Here is a 10300-nt window from a genome sequence, read left to right as displayed (position 1 = left end):
GATCCAGCAAAGCTTCGGGGATGAGTTCCGTCAGCACGACGGCGTGGTGACGATGATGATGTTCTACCGGCGCAGGGCTTCGCCTAAATTCCGCGACGATATGACCGAGGTGGAATATGGTGGAGGGGGGCACCGCACACGGCTAAGAAACGATCCGTAGATCAACTTGTGTGTCTATGGGGTGCCCCCTGCCCCCGTATATAAAGGAGCAAGGGGGGAGGCCGGCCGGCCCAAGGGGGGCGCGCCAGGAGGAGGAGTCCTCCTCCTAGTAGGAGTAGGACTCCTCCTTTCCTACTCCTACTAGGAGGGGAAGGAAGGGGGAGAGGGGGAAAGAAAAGAGGGGGGCGCCGCCCCCCTCCTAGTCCAATTCGGACCAGAGGGAGAGGGGGCACGCGGCCCACCCTGGCCGCCCCTCTCTCTTCCCACCAAGGCCCATGTGGCCCATTAACTCTCCCGGGGGGTTCCGGTAACCCCTCCGGCACTCCGGTTTTCTCCGAAATCACCCGGAACACTTCCGGTGTCCGAATATAGTCGTCCAATGTATCAATCTTTATGTCTCGACCATTTAGAGACTCCTCGTCATGTCCATGATCACATCCGGGACTCCGAACAAACTTCGGTACATCAAAACTTATAAACTCATAATAAAACTGTCATCGTAACGTTAAGCGTGCGGACCCTACGGGTTCGAGAACTATGTAGACATGACCTAGAACCATTCTCGGTCAATAACCAATAGCGGAACCTGGATGCCCATATTGGTTCCTACATATTCTACGAAGATCTTTATCGGTCAAACCGCATAACAACATACGTTGTTCCCTTTGTCATCGGTATGTTACTTGCCCGAGATTCGATCGTCGGTATCCAATACCTAGTTCAATCTCGTTACCGGCAAGTCTCTTTACTCGTTACGTAATACATCATCCCGTAACCAACTCATTGGTCACATTGCTTGCAAGGCTTATAGTGATGTGCATTACCGAGAGGGCCCAGAGATACCTCTCCGACAATTGGAGTGACAAAACCTAATCTCGAAATACGCCAACTCAACATGTACCTTTGGAGACACCTGTAGTACTCCTTTATAATCACCCAGTTACGTTGTGACGTTTGGTAGTACCCAAAGTGTTCCTCCGGTAAACGGGAGTTGCATAATCTCATAGTTTCAGGAACATGTATAAGTCATGAAGAAAGCAATAGCAATATACTAAACGATCAAGTGCTAGGCTAACAGAATGGGTCATGTCAATCACATCATTCTCCTAATGATGTGATCCCATTAATCAAATGACAACACATGTCTATGGTTAGGAAACATAACCATCTTTGATTAATGAGCTAGTCAAGTAGAGGCATACTAGTGACTATATGTTTGTCTATGTATTCACACATGTATCATGTTTCCGGTTGATACAATTCTAGCATGAATAATAAACATTTATCATGATATGAGGAAATAAACAATAACTTTATTATTGCCTCTAGGGCATATTTCCTTCAGTCTCCCACTTGCACTAGAGTCAATAATCTAGATTACATAGTAATGATTCTAACACCCATGGAGTCTTGGTGCTGATCATGTTTTGCTCGTGAGCGATGCTTAGTCAACGGGTCTGCAACATTCAGATCCGTATGTATCTTGCAAATCTCTATGTCTCCCACTTGGACTTGGTCCCGAATGGAATTGAAGCGTCTCTTGATGTGCTTGGTCCTCTTGTGAAATCTGGATTCCTTTGCCAAGGCAATTGCACCAGTATTGTCACAGAAGATCTTCATTGATCCCGATGCACTAGGTATGCCACCTAGATCAGAAATGAACTCCTTCATCCAGACTCCTTCATTTGCTGCTTCTGAAGCAGCTATGTACTCCGCTTCACATGTAGATCCCGCCATGATGCTTTGTTTAGAACTGCACCAACTTACATCTCCACCGTTTAATAAAAATACGTATCCGGTTTGCGATTTAGAATCGTCCGGATCAGTGTCAAAGCTTGCATCAACGTAACCATTTACGACTAGCTCTTTGTCACCTCCATATACGAGAAACATATCCTTAGTCCTTTTCAGGTATTTCAGGATGTTCTTGACCGCTGTCCAGTGATCCACTCCTGGATTACTTTGGTACCTTCCCGCCAAGCTTATTGCTAAGCATACGTCAGGTCTGGTACACAGCATTGCATACATGATAGAGCCTATGGCTGAAGCATATGGAACATCTTTCATTTTCTCTCTATCTTCTGCCGTGGTCGGGCATTGAGTTTGACTCAACTTCACACCTTGAAGCACGGGCAAGAACCCTTTCTTTGCCTGATCCATTTTGAACTTTTTCAAAATTTTATCAAGGTATGTGCTTTGTGAAAGTCCTATTAAGCGTCTTGATCTATCTCTATAGATCTTGATGCCCAATATGTAAGCAGCTTCACCGAGGTCTTTCATTGAAAAACTTTTATTCAAGTATCCCTTTATGCTATCCAGAAATTCTATATCATTTCCAACTAATAATATGTCATCTACATATAATATCAGAAATGCTACAGAGCTCCCACTCACTTTCTTGTAAATACATGCTTCTCCAAAAGTCTGTATAAAACCATATGCTTTGATCACACTATCAAAACGTTTATTCCAACTTCGAAATGCTTGCACCAGTCCATAAATGGATCGCTGGAGCATGCACACTTTGTTAGCACCTTTTGGATCAACAAAACCTTCTGGTTGCATCATATACAACTCTTCTTCCAGAAATCCATTCAAGAATGCAGTTTTAACATCCATTTGCCAAATTTCATAATCATGAAATGCAGCAATAGCTAACATGATTCGGACAGACTTAAGCATCGCTATGGGTGAGAAAGTCTCATCGTAGTCAACCCCTTGAACTTGTCGAAAACCTTTCGCAACGTCGAGCTTTATAGACAGTTATATTACCATCAACGTCAGTCTTCTTCTTAAAGATCCATTTATTCTCAATGGCTTGCCGATCATCGGGCAAGTCAACCAAAGTTCATACTTTGTTCTCATACATGGATCCCATCTCAGATTTCATGGCCTCTAGCCATTTTGTGGAATCTGGGCTCATCATCGCTTCCTCATAGTTCGTAGGTTCATCATGGTCAAGTAACATGACTTCCAGAATAGGATTACCGTACCACTCTGGTGTGGATCTTACTCTGGTAGACCTACGAGGTTCAGCAAAAACTTGATCTGAAGTTTCATGATCAATATCATTAGCTTCCTCACTAATTGGTGTAGTTGTCACAGGAACCGGTTCTTGTGATGAACTACTTTCCAATAAGGGAGCAGATACAATTATCTCATCAAGTTCTACTTTCCTCCCACTCACTTCTTTCGAGAGAAATTCCTTCTCTAGAAAGGATCCGATTTTAGCAACGAAAATCTTGCCCTCAGATCTGTGATAGAAGGTGTACCCAATAGTCTCTTTTGGGTATCCTATGAAGACACATTTCTCCGATTTGGGTTCGAGCTTATCTGGTTGAAGTTTCTTCACATAAGCATCGCAGCCCCAAACTTTAAGAAACGACAACTTTGGTTTCTTGCCAAACCACAGTTCATAAGGCGTCGTCTCAACGGATTTTGATGGTGCCCTATTTAACGTGAATGCGGCCGTCTCTAAAGCATAACCCCAAAACGATAGCAGTAAATCAGTAAGAGACATCATAGATCGCATCATATCTAGTAAAGTACGATTACGACGTTCGGACACACCATTTCGTTGTGGTGTTTCGGGTGGCGTGAGTTGCGAAACTATTCTGCATTGTTTCAAGTGTAGACCAAACTCGTAACTCAAATATTCTCCTCCACGATCAGATCGTAGAAACTTTATTTTTTTGTTATGATGATTTTCCACTTCACTCTGAAATTCTTTGAACTTTTCAAATGTTTCAGACTTGTGTTTCATTAAGTAGATATACCCATATCTGCTCAAATCATCTGTGAAGGTGAGGAAATAACAATACCCGCCGCGAGCCTCAATATTCATTGGACCACAAACATCAGTATGTATGATTTCCAACAAATCAGTTGCTCGCTCCATAGTTCCGGAGAACGGCATTTTAGTCATCTTGCCCATGAGGCACGGTTCGCAAGTACCAAGTGATTCATAATCAAGTGATTCCAAAAGACCATCAGTATGGAGTTTCTTCATGCGCTTTACACCGATATGACCCAAACGGCAGTGCCACAAATAAGTTGCACTATCGTTATCAACTCTACATCTTTTGGTTTCAACACTATGAATATGTGTATCACTACTATCGAGATTCAATAAAAACAGACCACTCTTCAAGGGTGCATGACCATAAAAGATATTACTCATATAAATAGAACAACCATTATTCTCTGATTTAAATGAATAACCGTCTCGCATCAAACAAGATCCAGATATAATGTTCATGCTCAACGCTGGCACCAAATAACAATTATTTAGGTCTAAAACTAATCCCGATGGTAGATATAGAGGTAGCGTGCCGACCGCGATCACATCGACTTTGGAACCATTTCCCACGCGCATCGTCACCTCGTCCTTAGCCAATCTTCGCTTAATCCGTAGTCCCTGTTTCGAGTTGCAAATATTAGCAACAAAACCAGTATCAAATACCCAGGTGCTACTGCGAGCATTAGTAAGGTACACATCAATAACATGTATATCACATATACCTTTGTTCACTTTGCCATCCTTCTTATCCGCCAAATACTTGGGGCAGTTCCGCTTCCAGTGTCCAGTCTGCTTGCAGTAGAAGCACTCAGTTTCAGGCTTAGGTCCAGACTTGGGTTTCTTTTCTTGAGCAGCAACTTGTTTGCTGTTCTTCTTGAAGTTCCCCTTCTTCTTCCCTTTGCCCTTTTTCTTGAAACTGGTGGTCTTGTTAACCATCAACACTTGATGCTCCTTCTTGATTTCTACCTCCGCGGCTTTTAGCATTGCGAAGAGCTCGGGAATAGTCTTGTTCATCCCTTGCATATTATAGTTCATCACGAAGCTCTTGTAGCTTGGTGGCAGTGATTGAAGAATTCTGTCAATGACACTATCATCAGGAAGATTAACTCCCAGTTGAATCAAGTGATTATTATACCCAGACATTTTGAGTATGTGTTCACTGACAGAACTATTCTCCTCCATCTTGCAGCTATAGAACTTATTGGAGACTTCATATCTCTCAAACCGGGCATTTGCTTGAAATATTAACTTCAACTCCTAGAACATCTCATATGCTCCATGACGTTCAAAACATCGTTGAAGACCCGGTTCTAAGCCGTAAAGCATGGTACACTGAACTATCGAGTAGTCATCAGCTTTGCTCTGCCAGACGTTCTTAACATTGTCAGTTGCATCAGCAGCAGGCTTGGCACCCAGCGGTGCTTCCAGGACGTAACTTTTCTGTGCAGCAATGAGGATAATCCTCAGGTTACAGACCCAGTCCGTGTAATTGCTACCATCATTTTTCAACTTTGCTTTCTCAAGGAACGCATTAAAATTCAACGGAACAACAACACGAGCCATCTATCTACAAACAAACATAGACAAGCAAAATACTATCAGGTACTAAGTTCATGATAAATTTAAGTTCAATTAATCATATTACTTAAGAACTCCCACTTAGACAGACATCTCTCTAGTCATCTAAGTGATCACGTGATCCAAATCAACTAAACCATGTCCGATCATCACGTGAGATGGAGTAGTTTCAATGGTGAACATCACTATGTTGATCATATCTAGTATATGATTCACGTTCGACCTTTCGGTCTCCGTGTTCCGAGGCCATATCTGTATATGCTAGGCTCGTCAAGTTTAACCTGAGTATTCCGCGTGTGCAACTGTTTTGCACCTGCTGTATTTGAACGTAGAGCCTATCACACCCGATCATCACGTGGTGTCTCAGCACGAAAAACTTTCGCAACGGTGCATACTCAGGGAGAACACTTCTTGATAATTTAGTGAGAGATCATCTTAAAATGCTACCGTCAATCAAAGCAAGATAAGATGCATAAAGGATAAACATCACATGTAATCAATATAAGTGATATGATATGGCCATCATCATCTTGTGCTTGTGATCTCCATCTCCGAAGCACCGTCGTGATCAGCATCGTCACCGGCGCGGCACCTTGATCTCCATCGTAGCATCATTGTCGTTACGCCATCTATTGCTTCTACGACTATCGCTACCGCTTAGTGATAAAGTAAAGCAATTACAGGGCATTTTGCATTTCATACAATAAAGCGACAACCATATGGCTCCTACCAGTTGCCGATAACTTCGGTTACAAAACATGATCATCTCATACAATAAAATATAGCATCACGTCTTGACCATATCACATCACAACATGCCCTGCAAAAACAAGTTAGACGTCCTCTACTTTGTTGTTGCAAATTTTACGTGGTTGCTATGGGCTTAGCAAGAACCGTTCTTACCTACGCATCAAAACCACAACGATAGTTCGTCAAGTTGGTGCTATTTTAACCTTCGCAAGGACAGGCGTAGCCACACTCGATTCAGCTAAAGTGAGAGAGACAGACACCCGCCAGCCACCTTTAAGCACGAGTGCTCGTAACGGTGAAACCAGTCTCGCGTAAGCGTACGCGTAATATCGGTCCGGGCCGCTTCATCTCACAATACCGCCGAACCAAAGTATGACATGCTGGTAAGCAGTATGACTTGTATCGCCCACAACTCACTTGTGTTCTACTCGTGCATATAACATCAACGCATAAAACCTAGGCTCGGATACCACTGTTGGGGAACGTAGTAATTTCAAAAAAATTCCTACGCACACGCAAGATCATGGTGATGGCATAACAACGAGAGGGGAGAGTGTTGTCCACGTACCCTCGTAGACCGTAAGCGGAAGCGTTAGCACAACGCGGTTGATGTAGTCGTACGTCTTCATGATCCGACCGATCCAAGCACCGAACGTACGGCACCTCCGAGTTCAGCACACGTTCAGCTCGATGACGATCCCCGGGCTCCGATCCAGCAAAGCTTCAGGGATGAGTTCCGTCAGCACGACGGCGTGGTGATGATGATGATGTTCTACCGGCACAGGGCTTCGCCTAAACTCCGCGACGATATGACCGAGGTGGAATATGATGGAGGGGGGCACCGCACACGGCTAAGGAACGATCCGTAGATCAACTTGTGTGTCTATGGGGTGCCCCCTGCCCCCGTATATAAAGGAGCAAGGGGGGAGGCCGGCCGGCCCAAGGGGGGCGCGCCAGGAGGAGGAGTCCTCCTCCTAGTAGGAGTAGGACTCCTCCTTTCCTACTCCTACTAGGAGGGGAAGGAAGGGGGAGAGGGGGAAAGGAAAGAGGGGGGCGCCGCCCCCCCTCCTAGTCCAATTCGGACCAGAGGGAGAAGGGGCGCGCGGCCCACCCTGGCCGCCCCTCTCTCTTTCCACCAAGGCCCATGTGGCCCATTAACTCTTCCGGGGGGTTCCGGTAACCCCTCCGGCACTCCGGTTTTCTCCGAAATCACCTGGAACACTTCCGGTGTCCGAATATAGTCGTCCAGTATATCAATCTTTATGTCTCGACCATTTCGAGACTCCTCGTCATGTCCGGGACTCCGAACAAACTTCGGTACATCAAAACTTATAAACTCATAATAAAACTGTCATCGTAACGTTAAGCGTGCGGACCCTACGGGTTCGAGAACTATGTAGACATGACCTAGAACCATTCTCGGTCAATAACCAATAGCGGAACCTGTATGCCCATATTGGTTCCTACATATTCTACGAAGATCTTTATCGGTCAAACCGCATAACAACATACGTTGTTCCCTTTGTCATCGGTATGTTACTTGCCCGAGATTCGATCGTCGGTATCCAATACCTAGTTCAATCTCGTTACCGGCAAGTCTCTTTACTCGTTACGTAATGCATCATCCCGTAACCAACTCATTGGTCACATTGCTTGCAAGGCTTATAGTGATGTGCATTACCGAGAGGGCCCAGAGATACCTCTCCGACAATCGGAGTGACAAAACCTAATCTCGAAATACGCCAACTCAACATGTACCTTTGGAGACACCTGTAGTACTCCTTTATAATCACCCAGTTATATTGTGACGTTTGGTAGTACCCAAAGTGTTCCTCCGGTAAACGGGAGTTGCATAATCTCATAGTTTCAGGAACATGTATAAGTCATGAAGAAAGCAATAGCAATATACTAAACGATCAAGTGCTAGGCTAACGGAATGGGTCATGTCAATCACATCATTCTCCTAATGATGTGATCCCATTAATCAAATGACAACACATGTCTATGGTTAGAAAACATAACCATCTTTGATTAATGAGCTAGTCAAGTAGAGGCATACTAGTGACTATATGTTTGTCTATGTATTCACACATGTATCATGTTTCCGGTTGATACAATTCTAGCATGAATAATAAACATTTATCATGATATGAGGAAATAAATAATAACTTTATTATTGCCTCTAGGGCATATTTCCTTCATGGTCGCCTCGCGCGGTCAACTCGCTGCCAGTGGCCCACACACCGCTTTTTGATGGTTTCCCTTATCTCTTCATGCGATGTCGTTCTCCTCCACTCATTTCCCCCATCCTGAACACTATCTCTCTTCCCCTTCTCTCTTCTTCTTCTACATGCCGCTGCTAGATATCCATGGCCACTTGCGTTGCAATACGGGGAAGGAGCCGGCTGCTGCGGGCGGGTAAAGCGGCACAAGTGCTGCAAATCGGCCAACACAAGTGCTACAAGCAGCGGAGCCCCCTGTTTTGAGGGGAGGCAACGACGGGCTACAAGCTGGGCGGCCAACGCCAACCACTGATGTGATTCGCCGGCGGAGATGCTGCTACCCTGGCGCAGCGGAGCTGCAACCTTAGTTCGGCGGAGCTACAACCATAGGCTGGTGGAGTTGCAACCAACAAAACAAATGCTGGAACCGGCGACAGCCGTGGTGCGACGGTGATCCATCCTTGCTGGAACCAACAATTTTTTTGCTGGAAGCGATGATTTGTTTTGCTACGACCCAGTGACAATAATTCATAGTTTTGCTGGAAGCGGCAAGTGCTTTTGCTGGAACCATTTTCTTTTTTTGTTGCAAGCATAATTTCTATTTCTTATCTACCTTCTGATTTTTGCTGGAACAAACATCCGTTATTTTTGTTACCATCATCTTGGAGTTTTGCTGGAGCCAGCGTATTTTTTGCCACAACTGTTCTTCAGTTATGTTGGAACCAGCGCACCTTTTTGTTTGTGATTTTGGCAATGGCGAGTGTGCCGGTGGTGAGGGTTGACGACGAGCGACGGGGGCGGCTGGGCATGAGGGGAGGTACCGCGTGCTGCACGGTGCAGGGGAAGTGGGAGTGGGCGGCTGCCATGGTTTTGTTTTCGTGGTTTTTTTCGTTTATATGTGGAGGTGAGGATGTGAAAAAGACAAGGTGAGAGAGATATCGTACGACTGCGTGTGGAATGATCTGAGGGCTGCGCAGGGACCAGCCCAAACTTTGGGCCAGCGTGCCGGCGCCTAGTACTAGCATCTCTAATTTGGCTCCCTTGATTTTCACTGATGGGCCCGCCTCACTTAATCAAATTTCAACCAATCACTCTTAACCACCCCGTAAACCCCCTTAGTAATCCCGTGTGTGTAGCATCTCTCTTAGTTGGCTTAGCTACCGATCAGGATTGTCTAAAAAAAAGCTACATACCAGGAGGATATAAATCATAGCATTCACCCATAGCGCCCTATGTTGTACATGACTCGAGGGCCTATTCAAAGAAATTCTAGTTGACGGGATGGTTTGTGCATTCCGAATTCCATGCTCCATCATATGGCATTTAAATCGAATCATGAGGGCGGACACAAGATTTCAGTCAAGCCCAAGCCGTCAATCATCACGGTCATCTAACCCTAGGCGGCACGGGCGGTGTCCCCAGCAGCGCGTCGCCGGCCTCCTCCCCTCATCGCCGCCGAAGGCCATCACCAGGCAAAACCTGGGTCGTGGCGGCGGCGGGGTCTCTCTCCTGTGGCGTAGCACCCTCTCACACCCCGGCGCGGCACGCGATCCAGTGGCGTTCCCCGGCAGACAGTGGCTCTTCCAACGCCATGTAGCTCCTCCGGCAGCCGATCGCCCCCCTCCCCACCGTGCTATGGCTCCATCCCCCCTCACCCGCGCGAGCTTCAGGTCAACCCCCTCCCACCCACCCCGCGCATGATCTGGTGATGCTCCCCGGCCGGCAGCGACTTTCCCGGCCCCTCCGGCGGCAGGGAGACCCACCAGTGCTGCTGCTCCCTCCACGACCAACA

Source organism: Triticum dicoccoides, chromosome 3B (genome assembly GCF_002162155.2).
Source record: "Triticum dicoccoides isolate Atlit2015 ecotype Zavitan chromosome 3B, WEW_v2.0, whole genome shotgun sequence".
NCBI lineage: Eukaryota > Viridiplantae > Streptophyta > Magnoliopsida > Poales > Poaceae > Triticum > Triticum dicoccoides.
Note: the sequence above shows the minus strand (reverse complement) of the source record.